Source organism: Zonotrichia albicollis, chromosome 19, assembly GCF_047830755.1.
Source record: "Zonotrichia albicollis isolate bZonAlb1 chromosome 19, bZonAlb1.hap1, whole genome shotgun sequence".
In the NCBI taxonomy this organism is placed as follows: domain Eukaryota; kingdom Metazoa; phylum Chordata; class Aves; order Passeriformes; family Passerellidae; genus Zonotrichia; species Zonotrichia albicollis.
In genome coordinates this window covers 2,513,319-2,530,222 of record NC_133837.1, presented here as the reverse complement: position 1 = coordinate 2,530,222, position 16,904 = coordinate 2,513,319, and the positions used below count along the sequence as shown (strand labels likewise).

The window sequence follows — 16,904 nt, the reverse complement described above, 5'->3', positions numbered from 1 at the left end:
AAGTGCTTGCTCTGGTCAGTACCTTTGTGTTTCTGTAAAACCAGAACCCTGCATCTCAAAAGGCAGTGGTGGGACTGAGAACCCCAAAGCTGCAGGTGATCCTCCAGGACATTCTCCTGTAAGCTCTCGTACATTTGTGCCTCAGGAGGGATCAGCCATCTCAGTGTTAAAGCCACAGCAGAGGCAGATCCTGAAAAAAATTGCTCATTCCGAGCAAAGGTTGCCCAAAATGCACAAGGCTGATAACGCAACCAGCCTGGGGAAGAGTCAAAGTCTTTTCAAATCTGGATTAAAACTGTTCAGCCCAGAAGGACGAGGGACACAAACAGCCTCAGCTCTGCTTCCATCAGGGGAAAGACAGGGACACAAATAGCCTCAGCTCTGCCTCCATCGGTGCCCCAGGGAGCCAGGACACTTGGCCGTGTTTCCCCACAGGCAGGGGTGAGAGCAAAGCCAGGCAGTTTTAAACCAGCTCAGGCTGTGCTTCCCCCAGAGCAGATCCAGCTCCCAGTGCTGCTGCTCCCGTGCCCGGTCCCTGCCAATTCAGCCTCTGTGTGGTAGGGCTGTGCTGGGCTCCTCCTCACAAGCAGCTTTCAGGAACGTGATGTGTTGTTTTAACCCCAGACCATTTCCCAATCTCCTCTGGAGCAGGACCAGGGTAATTGTTAAACCAGCCCCAGCCAGCCCCACTTCCGAAGGGACCCTGTGGCTGCTGCTAGAGCCCAGCATGGAGCTGGGCACAGCCCAGGGCTCATCAACACTCCCCAAACCCAGCAGCATCCCCACCACGGTGCCACTGCTCCAAAACCACCTCTCTGAGGGCTGGCTCCTGCAGATTTCCCTCTGGAGCCTGCATCCCTCTCCTTTTGTCCCATCCCCAGCCCTGGTTTGGTGCTGCCCTCCCCCCTTTCTGCAGGACCCCACGGTCTCATCCTCCCAGGCAGTGCAGCTGTGGATCCACAGCCCCAGACCCCACATCCTGTGGCAGCAGGAATCCCCAGCCAGAGGGTGACACCTCCTTGGAGAGCATCCCCTGGAGCTGGGCAAGCACCTCATCCTTCAGGCAGATCCCAGAAATCCCAGCATGGACAAAAGCCCCGAGAGGACACTCCCAGGGGACGGTCCCCTCGGTTTGTGACACATTTCTGGGAACTGCTCCATCCCGTGCCTGCAGGATCTACTCCTGTCCCTGCCTGCAGGAGCTGCTCCTGCCCATGCCTCTTCCCAGGACGAGGAGCTCCCAATGGCTTTGGGATCGCTGCTGCCCTCCTGAGTGACAAACCTCAGTGTGTCCACTCGAGGTGCCAGCACTAAGCCAGGCTTGACAGATGAGGGCTCTCGGGAAGGGTTTTGGTTTCTGTCCGAGCCCAGCTGGCCCAGGGGAGCTGTTGGCAGCTCAGCACGTTCTTGGGGTGGAGATCTCAGCCCTGGGCTGCCCCGGGAGCCCCCCAGCCTGGGCTCAGCCACTGCTGCTCTGTCCTTGGAGAGGAGAAGCTCCAAGGATGCAGGCCCCGTGCCTCAGTTTCCCTTTCTGGAAGTAGGGAGAGGGACCCTGGGAGGGTTTTGTTGTGGCAAAGGCGGAGAGCTCTGGGTTACAGGAGCCAGAATTGTCTGTGCATCTGCAGAGTGATGTTGGATGACATAAAAACTCAGCTCCAGCTGGGACAGCTCAGCAGAGATGGATTTTAGTTCTGCTTCCAGCTTTCCTAAACCTGAGCTAATCCTGCAGCCCAGTCCAAGCTCGGGCCATGACAGAGGACAGGGTGGGCATCCAGCTCCCATCCCGAAGCCACCTGGACCCAGGCTGGGTTTGGGAAAGCCCTACAGGTGTGAAGAGCTGTGTTTGCTCGTGGATATTCGCACCTTCGGGGCTGTGCACAAAGCTCTGCTGGTGCCCTGGGTAAACAGAACTATCTTATCTCCGGGACACTATCGGGGCATCCGAGAGGGAAGAAAAGCTCGGGCTGATGAGCCTGACATCCCGTTGTTATCGGGTGTTCCAGGGAGGTGTTGGGCTGAGCTGGCTGCCCCGCTGCCCCCATGCCAGGCTGGGCGGTCCTGGCACCCCAACAAGGCACTGGTGCGTTTTGTTTTCCTGGAGATTGGGGTTTTATCAAAAGCTGACAGGCTTATCCTGCCTTATCAGGGCAGCTGTGCTACTGTTAATGGTTTTCTGTAACAGGCTCTGGGCGGCAATGTGGATTGTGGCTGTGCTGGGCTCGGGAGCTCAGGGAGGCCGGGCTGGGCTCAGCATCCCCTGTGGGGTCTCCCTGGAATGCAGCACCACGAGCCCATGCAGGAATGGACCATCCTGCACTGCCCATGTTCAACATCCTGACCCCAACACCAGAACATCTGAGGCCAAATCCTCCCCTGGAGGGAGCAGCTGCCATCCCGGAGTCCCACACTCATATGGAACAGGGCACTTCCCCTCCTCACTTTCCCTGGGACTGCCATGGGATTCCTCTGTTCCACCTCATTTCTCTGTTCTGCTGCTTCCCAGCGAGCAGCCATATGGCCTATGCTGGCTGGAGGCTCCCCTGGGATGGCTCTGGGCTGCTGGAGACGACAGGCTGGTTCAGCAGCTCTGTGCTCCTCACATGCATCACTCCAGGAGCTCATGGTCCATGTGTGCTCATCCCTCCATGTGTGTGCTCATTCCTCTTTGTGTGTGCTCATCCCTCTGTGTGTGTGCTGATTCCTCCATGTGTGTGCACTCACCCTTTTCTGTGTGTGTGCTCATCCCTCCATGTGTGTGCTCATCCCTCCGTGTGTGTGCTCATTCCTCCATGTGTGTGCTCATCCCTCTGTGTGTGTGCTGATTCCTCCATGTGTGTGTGTGCTCATCCTTCTGTGTGTGTGCTCATCTCTCCATGTGTATGCTCATCCCTCCATGTGTGTGTGCTCATCCCTCTGTGTGTGTGCTCATCCCTCCAAGGGTGTGTGCTCATCCCTCCAAGGGTGTGTGCTCATCCCTCCATGTGTGTGCTCATCCCTCCATGTGTGTGTGCTCATCCCTCCATGTGTGTGCTCATCCCTCCATGTGTATGCTCATCCCTCCATGTGTGTGCTCATCCCTCTGTGTGTGTGCTCATCCCTCCAAGGGTGTGTGCTCATCCCTCCATGTGTGTGTGTGCTCATCCCTCCATGTGTGTGCTCAACCCTCCATGTGTGTGCTCATCTCTCCATGTGTGTGTGCTCATCCCTCTTTGTGTGTGCTCATCCCTCCATGTGTGTGCTCATCCCTCTTTGTGTGTGCTCATCCCTCCAAGGGTGTGTGCTCATCCCTCCATGTGTGTGTGTTCATCCCTCTTTGTGTGTGCTCATCCCTCCATGTGTGTGCTCATCCCTCCAAGGGTGTGTGCTCATCCCTCCATGTGTGTGCTCATCCTTTTCTGTGTGCTCTCATCCCTCCATGTGAGTGCCCATCATTCCCTGTGTGTGCTCATCCCCCCCTGTGTATTCTCATCCCTCCATGTGTGTGCTGATTCCTCCATGTGTGTTCTTATCCCTCCCCGCTCCTGCACCCAAGGCTGTGGATAGCTGAGGTGTGAGGCTCCTACAGAAAGAATTCTTGGCTGGAAACACAAATCTCTTTGGGGTCATGGGACTGTTGTAGGGCAGGGACTTGGAGCCAAGGCTGCCTTAAGGGAGTGTTTGGATGGAGAAATGCCTGGTGGGGCAGGCCAAGGGGAGTGGGTGGGTATGGACACACTGCCAGCAGCAAGGACACAGTGAAGGACACAGCTCCTGCCTCCAGCCCCGAGGTGCTGTGGGGCACTGACCCAGGATGAAACAGGCAGACACCTACTCAGTCCTGAGTCCAAATCTGACCCAGAGCCTCCCTCGGGCAAGGCTGACACACCTGGAGCTGCAGCAGCTCCTCCCTGCCCAGACAGGACCTGCAGCTGCCCGCTCACTTTTCAGGGTCGCTCAGGGCAAACTTTGATGGCTTCAAGTCAAAACACACAGCCCCAGGAAGGCTGTGGCTGTTTGTCTCTGAGGGATTTAATCCAGATCAAAGCTGGTCAAACACAGGGATTTCCCAGCTTTTCTGCTGGGATCAGCCTCTTGCACATGCCTGGGACACTGCCCTGGCCCGCCTGGCCCTCGCTGCTCTTTCCTCCCAGGCAGGGAGGCCAGGGAAGAGCAGGATGGAAATCCCTGGATGGGGCAGCATTCCTGGAAACTGGGCAGGCCTTTGGAGAGGAGCTTGGCAGCAACATCCAGAGACATAAAGCTGCACATTCAGCAGGGCAGCAAAGGCTGCTTCAGCCGTGGCAAGTCCTTACTTTTCATTTTGGCCAAACTTGAGGAATGGGAAAGCCCTGGAGTGGGTTCCCTGCGGGAGAGGAGGATTCTGTGCCCCCTTTCCGAACACCCCATCACCCATCACATGTTCTGAGCCCCTTGTTCTCCATGGCGCTGTGGCCCTGCAGCCACTGCCACCAACCCAGGTCCCAGCTGTCCCCAGGGTCACTGCCAGCACCCACCTGAGCAGAGAGACAGCCCAGCCCCAAGCAAAGGTGCTGACAGCCCCTGAAGGCAGGGGAGGAGGAAGCTGGGATGGAGCCCTCGGTGTCCCAGCGCCACCTTCTCCCTCACCCTGGGGAAACCCGGGCCACCACAGCTCCTGTGCCTGCCGGGCAGATTTTATCGGGACCGTTTAATGAGCTGATCACGGGCAATTAGCGCTGGCTGCCGGCACAGGCTGCAGACCTGGCTGGTTTCAAAGGGGCCTGCAGAGCTGCAGACATTCCCGAGAATCAGGGTGGGAGCACAGTGCTGGCCACGGTGAGGAGGATGCTCAGAGATGTGCTTGTGCCACTCAGACCCTGGGCTGTGCCACCGTGTCCCAGAACTGCCCTGGGCAGTCCCACCACCATGAGGGGAGGCTTCACCCTGTCCTGGGGCTGTGGTGCTGTCCCTGGCCTCCCTGCACGAGGGATCAGGCTGGGGCTTGCAGGGCCATGGCACAGCCTGGGCATGGGCAGGACCTGAGCCATGTGCCCACCAATCCTGGCACCAGTCATAAACAAATTCCTATCCCAAAATATGCCCAAAGCTCAAACCTGACCTGCCAGGCACACTGCAGAGGCTGGCTCCTGTCCAGAGTGTCCTCCTCCTGTCCCTCCCATGGTCTGTGTGACCCTGCAGGGTGGCTGGGAGCAGGGACAGCTGGGCCAGGCCTGCCCTGCCCTATGCCAGTGCCCACCTGGTGCCAAGGATGCTGAAAGGGTCAGCTGGCTCCCAGGGGACACTTCCATGAGATGTGGCTGCTGCTCAGGTCGCACCTCAGGTGACATCTCCCTGCTGCAGGACAGGGCTGGACAAGCTGCTGGGACATTCCCCCCGTGGGGCAGGGTGACAGCCCAATCCCTCCATCCCAGAGGTTTTTCCTGCTCTCTGTAGGTGATTCCCCCTCTCCTGCAGCCCAGCTGCTGCTCCAGGCTCACACAGGGTCTCTCTCAGTGGGATCCTGCCCCGGGCTTCAGCTGTAGTTCCTGAATTTTGCCGAGAAGTTACAGAGAGGAGATTGCATTTCTCTGAAGGAAACTGCATTTTCTCCAGTTCCAGCAACAGCCTGGGAGCAGTCCTGGGTTTTCATCTGGCTTTTGAGTCTGGGATGTAGCTCTGAGCCAAACCTCTGATCCTGCTGTGGTTCATTTTCAGGCGCGTGTGCCCCAGAAACTTTTTTTTTTCTTAAATTAATTTTTCATACAGAATTCTTTCGTTTGATGGATGCAGTGAGAAACTATTTCCCAAACAGGAAAGAGGACCTCCCTCCCCCTCCTCTGCGCCGTGGATGTTTTTAATAACAACATCAATTGTCTGCAAACAACTTATTCCTTTCTGACCTCAAAACAACTCCTGGTTAGTGCATTCCAGCGTGGCCACAGAGCGAGGCTCAGTGACTTCACGGGCCCTTCAGGAGCTTTTCCATCACAATGCCTGCAAAGGGAAGGGCCTGATCTGGCACATGGGACCTTGGCTTTGCTGGATGAGGGTGCTCAGACACACACTCCAGCACTGGTGGTTCCCGTGGTTCCCCTGGTGCTCCTCATTCCACGTCTCCAGCCAGGAGGACATCCCTGCTGGTCCCTTGTCCTGGAGGGCCACAGGGGTTTCTGCTGTGCGCTGAGAGCCAGCTGTGCATGGCAGGAGCAGCAGGAGGCACCTCCTGATTCCTGTGCAGATCCAGGAGGGGTTTGAGGGGTGTCAAAGGGAAGGGGAGCCCCTCACCCTGATGCAGACTGTGCCACCCACCTTGGCAGAGGTTCAACGGGACAGTGCAGACACAGAGCAGCATTTATACCCAGTCTGACCTGGCAAGGGGCATCATCTTCCAATTCCATCCCCAGCTCCCTCAGGGATCACCCTGCAGTGGTCAGGGGGCCAGCACAGATGGTTCCCTCACAGCCACCTCCGTGGTGGCACCTCAGCTCCTGCCCTTGGGACCTGCTGTGCCTGGAGCAGTTCAGAGGCTCCTCTCTGGACACTGCACATTCACAGCTCTAACACCCCATTGTCACATCTGTGATGCTGCACAGCTGGACCACAGGGTCACAGCTGGACCACAGGGACCACAGCTGGACCACAGGGACCACAGCTGGACATCAGGGACCACAGCTGGACCACAGGGATTCACCCCAGGACCCAGACCCAGCGGCTCCAGGACTGCAGGATCCAAACCTGGCTGGGGACACTTCCAGCCCAATAAATTATTGATCATTAGAGCAGCTTGGGAGCAGCTGGAGCTGCTGACAGAGCTGGGGTGGTGGAGCTGTGCAGAACCACTCCTTTTCCTGTTAGCTCATTGGAAATACCCGGCTGGCCAATGCTGAAATGCAATATTTCGGTTTTCCGGTGTGAAAGGGCATGGCAAAGCCAAGGTCACCTCCAGGCAGCCAGAGGAGGGATGTCAAACCACAGAGAATCCAACCGCAGGGAGCTGTGCTGGGGGGATCACATCAAACATTTCCATGGCCTGAAAGGCTGCAGGGAAGGGGGAAGGGAAGAGTGCAGGACAGCAGATGCTTTGGCAGGGAATGGGAAGCAGGCTTGAGCTCCAGCCCACCTCCGGACAGAAAAGCTTTTGCAGTTCCCAGCTTGGCCAGAGCCGCCAGCGCTCGCCCACTCCAGGCTCCCCTGGGGCCACCGAGCTGTGTCTGGGGATGGGAGACCCCTCCAGACTGGAGATAACCACCCCACGCCCCTCTGCCCACCCAGAGCTGCCTGAAGCAGCCCTGCTGCTCCTTTGCTGGCCCCCAAACCAACCTGCAGCTCTGGGAGAGGCCAGGCTGTGAGCTCCTAGCTGCAGTGGGGCTGATGCACAAAACCTCTCCCACAGAAGCTTTCCTGGCTGGATTTGCAGCCCAGCTGCTCTGCAGGACAGCAGCAGCTCCTGGGGACCCCCAGATGTGCCCCCAGAGGTGGTGGGTGCTCTGTCCCTCAGGGGCCAAGCTCTGCTCGGCTTGGTTCGGTTCGGCTCGGCTCAGCTCAGCTCGGCTCGGCTTTAGCACAGGCTGCTCCGCTGTGCTCTGTTCATCCCTTTAGCACGGGCTGCTGCAGCCACCCAAGCTCTGCCACGCTAGCTGGTCCTTTTCTTGGACATGGTGTGGTGTGATAGCCTTTGTAATTTAGTTGTTTTCATTACTTAAGGCGAAGGCTTGCTTGTGGTATTGGCCTCACTTTTCCTATCGTTTCGTACTGGGAAGAGTTCATCATAGAGAGAAACCGACCTGGATTGCTCCGCTCTGAGCTCAGATCACGTAGGACTGTTAATCGTTGAACAAACAAACCCTTAGTAGTGGCTGCACCACTAGGATGTCCTGATCCAACATCGAGATCATAAAGCAGGCGAGAAGCCCCAGTTCCCTGTGCCAGCACCCTCAGGAAGGGGTAGGAAAGGTTCACCAGGCCCTGCCCTGGGTTCTTGGCAGAGCTGATGCTGCTCCTGCCACCCTGTTTTGACTACATCGAGGAAAAAATTCTCCTGGTCCATCTCCTGCCACAGCTTGTGCCTCTCACGGCATTGTTGGCAAAGCTCAATCTGATTTTTTCTGCAGCTTCATGAGGCTCCCCATCTGACCAGAAAAGCTCCTTTTAGGGCATCGTGGCTATAAATGGGAGGCACAGGTTCAGCTGAAATGGGAGGCACAGGTTCAGCTGAAAGACATCAGCCCATGAGCTCAGCTGACCCCTGAGACATCTCTGCAATCCCGAGGTCAATGATGAACCTCTTGAAAGAGTTCACTCAGCAGGGACTGCAAAACCTTCCCTGTGCCAAGCATCACATTTCTGTCTCGTTCCTTCAGGTCAGCTTCAGGTCTGCCACAAAGACTGAGGACAGAAAACTCTGGATAATCCTTGGCTGGTGCAGCTTGTGGATGTGCTGCTCTGCTCCCTGACCCCTGCCATGCCCAGAGGGATGGGATTGGTGCCCAGAGGCTGCCCTGACACTGCTCAGAGAGCTCCCAAGCTGGGAGTGACTGGGACTGGGACTGGGACTGGGACTGGGACTGGGACTGGGACTGGGACAGGGACAGGGACAGGGACAGGGACAGGGACTGGGACTGGGACAGGGACAGGGACTGGGGCTGGGACTGGGACTGGGACTGGGACAGGGACAGGGACTGGGACTGGGACTGGGACTGGGACTGGGACTGGGACTGGGACTGGGACTGGGATGTAGCTTGGGGCAGCTGCTCGACCCACCCTGGCTGGGAGCTGACCCTGTTCTGGAGCTCAGGGCTGGCAGGGGCTGTTCCTGACCCCAGTTCCCAATTCAGGCAGGACATGGGCTGCCCTGTGCTGCCCTTTGCACCTCTCCCATCCCATGGAGGAGCCACAGCTTTGCCTCCTTGACCTGGAGCTGCTCAGGCCAAGACGAACAAGATGTCAGGGAGGAAGCAGCCCTGAGCTGGGCTCTGCTAGAGTGAAAACAGCTGCCCTATGCCAGTGCAAACACAGCTCCCTTTGCCTTGCTTGTATAACATGGGAACCTTCTTGCTGCAGACTCTTTATTCCTGGCTCAACAAAGCATTACAAGCATTTATGATTTTTGGCCACCACATTGAGACCCTCGGAGCAAAGGCGGAGCCAGGGCCGGGCACACCTCGCTGGTGCCAGGCCAGGCTGAGGTGAGAGCCTGCCTGAGGAGGGGCTGGATGTTTGCTGAGGGCAGGGGCAGCTGCCAGGGCCAGGGAATTTCTGCATTTGTGCTGCTGGATCTCTGCCTGATGTCACCGCAGAGCTGGATGTGAGCACAGACACATCAGCACTGCTCAGGCACCCTGGCACCTCCTCAGCGGGGCCTGCCTTCCATCCTGCACACCTTGGGTGGCCCCAGGCACGTCCCTGACCAGCCTGGGAACAGCCCTGCTGCTCCTGCCTCCCACTGCACTGCTGGGGCTGTCCTACAGCATGGGGCAGGACAGGGTTTCTATTTCGGGGCTCCTACAGCTCTTAAACTGCTGCTGCTCCACCCCAGCACCTGCACCACAAGGCAGGGCTGGCTTGTCAGGAGAGGTGGGGAAGGGTCTGGAAAAGGTGGTGTCACAGACATCTTTTATGAAAATCCCTTCCTTAGGATATTTCCTCCTGAGAAGCTGAGAGACCTCAGGAACAAAATGTAAACAATGGTTATCTGCTGCTGTGGAATGCAACAGGTGCATCTGGGATTGCTCTCATGTGGTTGTTTCTAATTAATGGCCAATCACAGTCCAGCTGGCTTGGACTCTCTGTCCGAGCCACAAACCTTTGTTATCTTTCTTTCTTTTTCTATTCTTAGCCGGCCTTCTGATGAAATCCTTTCTTCTATTCTTTTAGTATAGTTTTAATATAATCTATATCATAAAATAATAAATCTGCCTTCTGAAACATGGAGTCAGATCCTTTCTCTTTCCTCATCCTCAGACCCCTGTGAACACCGTCACAAGGTGGAGTTTGCAGTGCTGAACCCAGACAGTGCTGGGGACAGGGGGTGGCAGATCCAGGCAATCCACATTGGTGCTGGGGACAGGGAGAGGGAGATCCAGGGATCTCCACCTCGGTGCTGTGTGCTGGGAGCTGTGCCTGCTGAGCCAAGGCATGGCCAGTCCCTTAATCAGATCTTGTTTGGGAAGGTGTCTCCTCAGCCCAGGGCTGTCCAAGAACATCAGAGCCTTGGCAGGGCCAGGCTGCAGCCTGAGGTTAGCAAAACAGCCTGGTGCAGGCAGGAGCTCTGGGAGGAGCCCTCAGCCAGCACTGCCCCATTGCACAGGATCTGTGTGAGCACCTGGGATGTGCCCCCTCACCTTCCCTGCCCTCCCACAGCCTGGGAGCAGCTGGTGACCCTGGGGACACAGCGTGCCAAGGAGAGCCAACCCTGCCTGTCCTGCTGGGGACACAGGAAGGAGGAAAGTTTGTCTTGTGCAAGGAACCAAACTGAGCTCTGGTGCTGCTGCCCTTCCACAGCCCTTGGAATGCCCAGGAGAGTCAGCCCTGCCCGTCCTGCCGGGGACACAGCCCTTGCCTGGCTCCTCAGGCATTCCTCCACCACAAACGAGCCCCGGAGCCAAGAGCAACCTCGGTCCCGTCCAAGCTGTCTGCTCCATCCCGGGGGACAGCCCGGCTGGAAATGCCATCAGTCTGTGTCACCTCTGCCTGCCTGGAGGGTTCATGGGGCAGGAGCTGGTGTTTAACGAGCCCTTTCACGGTGCCTGAGCAGAGCAAAGAAATGCACCAGCAGCACCCCCTCCCCCAAGAGAAACACATCTTCCAATAAAATTTATAGAGCATGGGAAGGGCTTCTGGCACTGGGGTTCAGAGGTGGCCAGCCCCGGGTGTGTGAGGCACCCTCCTCCTCCTCCTCCCCAGGGGACGGAAACAAAACAAACAAGCTGAGAAATTCCGGGAGCAGATAAGTGAAGGCACGTCTGCCTGTCCTTGCTGGAGTGACTGAGGTGCTGCTGGTGGTGGTAGGGATGGACAAACGGAGCCTCTGGGCTCTACAGGACAGGCTCACATCCACCACCCTGTGCTCAGCTCCTCAGGAGCCCCGGGGACAGCCCTGGACACCAGGAGCAGGCTCAGAGGCTTTCCCTGCCTCAGGAACCTCACCCAGGCTGTGCCAGGGCTGGGGTGTGCAGGGGATGCTTCCCATGGACATCAGACAGAGCTTGCACAAGGGGCACTCACAGGATGAGCAGACCATGACCATGGGGAAAGCCACAGGCTGCTTCAGTAGCAGAATGATTTGTTCTGGGCCCCCCTGGAGCCAGACACCCCAGTTCCCTTCCAGAGCCACAGGGGAGCAGCTGGCACCTCTTGGTGCCACCCTGGGCAGGTTCTGAGGTGTGCAGGGAGCTGCTGGCAGCATCCCCTGCTCTGGGTGAGACTCTCAGTGTCCCCTTCCAGCCCTGTGAGTGTCCCCAGGTTGTCACTGGCTCTGTGGGGGCACAGGGACCCCTCATGGCAGGGCAGCCTGTTCCTGGGGGTCAGCACCCCCGGTGGATGAGAGCTGGAGCCTGCACAAGGGGAAAGGGATCTCTGTGCCCAAGAGAACAAATCATTGTGCACAGCCCACCCTGGCCTCCAGTGGCCAGTAATCCCTGCAACCATGACAGCCACTTCTGCTGGCCCCAGAGAATTGTATAAATCAGAGCAGAACAAAAGTCCTTTGCTGGGAGCTGGGCATGTGCGCTGCCTTTCAAAGGGGAGGCACATTTCTCTGGGGATCTGCACTCTCGGGGGACTGCCCCTCTGACAGCACAGAGATTAACAAACAACCCACTCAGCTTCCCTGCTCCAGCATCTCCAGGGGTGGAACAAACCCCTCACAGGCAAACCACAGGGCAGGGCCGTCATTCATTCACACTTGTTGCTCTGCTCCTTGCTTCGTTAATGGACTATTTTCCCTCCTTTCAGTTTTCAAAGTTTTGGGTAATAATTACATCGAATACAGCCTCCTTGGGCGTTAGGGAGGGAAAACTTGGAAATAATGAGGCACAGCAAAGCAAATGGAGCAATGATAGAGTCCTGGGGGAAGCTGCAGGGCTGCAGGGAGCAGGGAGCTGCATTCCTGGCTGCAGCCCTCACCCTCACAGCCCAGAGAAAAGCCCTAAATGAGCCCTACCACACCAGGAACAGCTCCAGAGTCAGAGCATCCCTCTGTCACCAGCAGTGCCATGGGCTGCAGGTCCCCTCGGGCTGCTGGGCATGTTTGTCACTGCCAGCCCAGGACAGGGGATGGAGACAGCCCCTGATGCCTCCTGTGCTCCTCCAGGCCGGGGGTGGCTCTGGGAGCTCTTCTGAGCCGCCAAGGCAGCAAACTCATTATTTGTGCACCTTTATTTGCACCAGGGGTCCTGGCCCAACCCCACTGACCAGGGAGCAGAAAGTCAGGGCTGCGGGAGCTCAGGCCCTGCAGCTCCTCAGGGATGCCTCGGGAAGGGGCTGTTTTTTCAGTCACACTCCTGTTTGTGGGGTAAATTTGGGATCTGGCTCGTGCTCCAGTGCCTGCTCCACTGGGAGGGGTGGGATTGTGACTCCGTCCCCTCCTGTGCCTCCCCACTGCTCCAAAGCTGGCAGGAGCAGATTTTGGTGCTCTCTGTGACCCCTAGCCCTGAGCTGCCTCACTCACGCCTCCTGTCCTGGCTCTGGGGACTGTCCCCACCCTGCTGGCATTGCTGGGCAGGGAGGAATGCTCCTGAGCTCTCTGCAGAGGGGACACAGCACAGGGGGCAAGGGACACTCTGAACGTCCCCTGAGCCACCCTGGAGCCACCCAGGCCCTGCAAAGCCTCTGGGGACAGCAGAACCAGGGACAGCAGCTGCCCTGATGAGCCCAGCAGCAAACCTGGCCTGAAAGGGCTTTGGAGGAAAAGGAGGCACTAAAGAGCAAGGAATGAACAACAACCACATGCGAACATGGTTAGCCAGAGGAAGCAGTGCCACCCCCAAATGTGTGCTAGGAATCTCTTCCTGTGGAGTTCCTCCGCAGGAGGAGTCACAGGGATTGTGCAACTGCTCAGAGCACTGAGCCCGGGCTGAGGAGCTGAGCTTGGCCTCTGCCAGCCTGCCAACCTGGGTGTCAGACCTGGAGCAAAGTGAGAGCCTCAGACAGAAATCACAGGGGCTTGGAGGCTGGGGCAGCAAAATTTTCATTTTGCCAAGGAAAAACATTGAAATGTAATAGAAACATGTTTGGGTGTATTTCAGATTTGAAAGCCAAGCCAAAAGTTTGAGTTTCAAACAAAGAAAAAAGGGAAATATTCCTGTTCTGTTTTGAATTGCCTTCCATCAGATAATCAAAATCTTCACAGAAAGGGAAGAGTTCCCTCCAAGCATTCATATCAAACCTGAGACAGTAAATGAGGAGGAGTTGGATGGTTTTGAGCAGTTCCTTTCCCAGCAGCAATGTCCCTTCCTCCCTAGAGGACACAGCCTCCCTGCCCTGCCTGCTGCCCCCCCTGACCCTGGGGTAGTTTAGGGAGCCTGGTTTGCAGCTGGGCTGTGCCCAGATGGCTCTGGGGGGCTGAGCTCTGCCTGTCCTGCCCCTGGCACCAGAATCCATGGCACTGGGCATCCATCTGAGCTGGCATTTGCCTGCCAGTGCTTTGTTCCCCTTCCGTGGCTCAGGGTCTGGATCCCCCCAAAATCTGGGCACTCACACAAAGAGTAAAATCCACCCTGCTCCACAGTGTCCCCAGCTTGCAAAATCAGACTAAGCATTATTTACTCTCTTCAAACTCCACATGAAAAATGCTAAAATGAGGATAAATATCTGTTTTCCTTTCCCCCCCTCTGTTTCATGCAGGGAAGGTAACGCTGCCGAGCCCGGGGGATCGCCTTTATTTTCTCTTTTCTGATATTTACTAAAGACTTAAAGATGGGAAGAGGCAGAAGCCTCTGGAGTGCAGGGCTGAGATGAAAAGGTCCCGGATCCCCAGCGGGATAGGAAGGCTTCCAACAGGAGGCACAAGCTGCTCAGCTTTGTTTCCCAATTCAAACACGGCCCGGGCACAAAAGGAGGGGAATAATATCGCTCTCCCAGGGGCTGCTGCCCACAACCATCACCATTCCCAACACAAAACGGATGCCGGCAAGAAAAATGATTTGGGATTAGGGGTTGCCGTGTCCCACCTGCTGGCTGGGTTATTCTTGTGCTGAACCCAGCTCTGCCGGAGCCCGGGCACCCCGCGGCACAGCCCGGCCCTTTCCGGGCATCCCTGACAAGCTGCGGCATCAGAATGCTCGGGAAAGGCTGCCGGGGAGCCCTGGTGTGTGTGCGTGAAAGGGCAGCGTGTCACTGACTGTGAGACAGCACAGGGGCTGCAGCACGGACAGCCCGGGGCAGCGGGCGGCACAATGGATGTCAATGCCGGGCTGGGGCAGCTCAATGCCACCCCGGGAATTCCTGTAATCTGCCTTTAGATCCTGCTTTGACACGGCTTCCCTCTGCTGAATGGCAACCCCGCTCTGGGCTCTGCTGAACGGCAAACGCGCTCTGGGCTCTGCTGAACGGCAAACCCGCTGTTTGGCAACAACAAACTGAGCCGTGCCCTTTGTTTGCCCAGGGCGTTGTGTGGGTACCCAGCATCCCCTGGCAAAGAACTGCACTGACCCCCCCCCCCCCCCCCCCAGTTCACCTGAGATCTGCCCCAGTGGAGCAAAGGTGTCAGGAATAAAATTCACCTCTCCTGCCTCGGGATGGGATGAAGGAGCAGCAGCCTCAACACCACAGGCACTTTCCTGTGTTTGCCAAGACTTTCCTGGTCACCCTTGGCAGGGAAAGGGCAGGATGTGTCCTTTGAAGAGGGACATCAAAAGGCATTGCCAAAGAGGACAATGTGGAGACGCTGCAGGCACAACAGCCATTGCATCATCCATCAATTACCCGTCAAAGCCCAGCTGAAACGCAGCTTTCAGTACCAGACGGTGATGAAGTGACAATCTCACCACATCTGGGACAAAGGTCTGTCGCACGCCGATCTCAGGCAGAGCCGGGAGCCTCCAGGAATTTCGCTTCATCTTTTCTATGAGGTTCTGAGTTTACAAGAGTTTCAGTATGGGTGTCTGGCCAGGAAGGGAAGCCCTGGCCTGGCCCCGGTGTCCTGTGGTACTGTCACAATCCCACAGCATCTCCCTGGCCTGGCTGCCCCGTGCTCAAAGGGGGATGAATTTGGATTTGGAATTGTCTCCGAGGTTTCAGTTCCCTGCCTGGCCTTGCTCCCTTCTGCAGGGCTGGGAATTGCTGTGAATTTTATTTTGTTTTGAAAGAAGGGAGCCCTTTCCTGCTGCTTCCTGCAGCCTCCAGCTGCTCAGCTCATGGCTCCCAGCCCGTGAGCTCTGTGGGGCTGCTCAGTGCTGCTCTCTGCATCCCAAGCCCAGGCTGGGAAGGAGAGCCCCGAGCAGAACAGGGAGGAGCAGCATGGACCCTCACAGAACCCTCTGCTCATGCTCTCCAGCCTTTCCCCTCTCGCAGGGCGCCCGCACTGCAGGCTCTGCACTTCATCTTGTCCATGAAACTGATGCTAGGCAGGAGGTTTGGCTCAGCCCGGGCCTGACCCATGGCCATAAATCTGCCCTGCTGCGCCTGCTCTCGCCCCCACGGAGCTGCTGTCACTGCCCGTGTGGGGCTGCAAAACCAACCCTGACATCTCCCAGGTGCAGCCCTGTTTGCCTCCTTCCCTCCCTGCCTGCCTTGCTCCTCTCTCATGGAGCAGCCTCTCCTCTCCTCCTGCCTGGGAATGCTGGGGCACAGGGACAGCTCTGGCACCCAGGGACACCGAGGGACACCAAGGGACACCGTGCCACCCTGCCAGCCTCCAGGCTGAGAGCAGGGCTCGGTTCCTGCCTGGCCCAGGGGCACTTGGCAGGAAAGGAGTTTCCCCCAGCCCAGCCATGGGAGGATGGGGAAGGGCTCCTGGTGCTCCCTGCCTGCAGGAGGAGCAAAGAAAGAGCTTCTGACAGGAGGATGGTGGGAAGGAGGTCGGACAAGGAGGAAAGTTTGTCTTGTGCAAGGAACAAAACAGAGCTCTGGTGCTGCTGCCCTTCCTGCAGGCACCAGTAACCCCTGGGCTCCCTCCTGGGGGTGACGACAGGCTGGGGCCACAGCCCTCGCCCTTCTGACCTTTACACATGGGGACACCAATGCAGCACAGCTGGGAATCGAATTCCCAGACTCCAAATGGTCCCACCCTCCTCTAAGCCCTTCTTCCATAGCAGTTAATCCATATAAACCACTGGAGATATCCTGGGGGTGTGACCTGTGGAAGTGAGAGCCACCAAACCACTCTTATCACTGATATATGCCTAAAATGAACTACAAGAATCCAGTCTGTGGTTCAGATCCCCTAAATTACAGAGAAACCCCCAAATTACAGAGAAACCCCAAATGACAGAGAAACCCCACTCAAGCACCCCCCAGGCAATCTGGTGCTGCTCACATGGGAAGCAGGACCCTGCACCCACAGGTGCCTTCTCTGCACCAGCATGGCCAGTGCCAGGAACAGTTCCTGAGCCTGAGGTGGGCTCCAGCTGCATTATCACTGACATTCTGCTCGGTGTCCCTTTCGGGCTGCTCTGCCCTCACTGGCAGCCCCCAAGGCAGAGAGGATTTCCGGGAGGAAATTTGGGGTGCAAATGGAAACTCCCCCCCCCCCTCCTTCCCAGCCAGCATCTCCGCGGTCCTGCAGCATCATCCCCTCTCAGGTGAGTGTCACCTGGGGGTGGCAGGCCCTGACCTCACCTCTGAGGATTTCTGGAAGAGCAGAGCCAGGATCTCCCAGCTGCAGCCCAGGACAGCAGGGTGAAGGCAGCAGCAGAGTCACTGTCACTCGCCATGTGCACCCCAACCAACTCCCAGGGACTGAAATATTCCAAACTCTGCTCCTGTGGCAGCCCTGGGTGACTTTCATA

The 16,904-nt window shown here is 57.3% G+C and overlaps 1 protein-coding gene across 1 annotated transcript in view; it reads right to left on the bottom strand.

Annotated features, from left to right (window-relative positions):
• NTN1 (netrin 1) overlaps positions 1-16,904 on the bottom strand; it is a 79,150-nt gene that overhangs the window by 44,083 nt on the left and 18,163 nt on the right. The window lies entirely within an intron of this gene.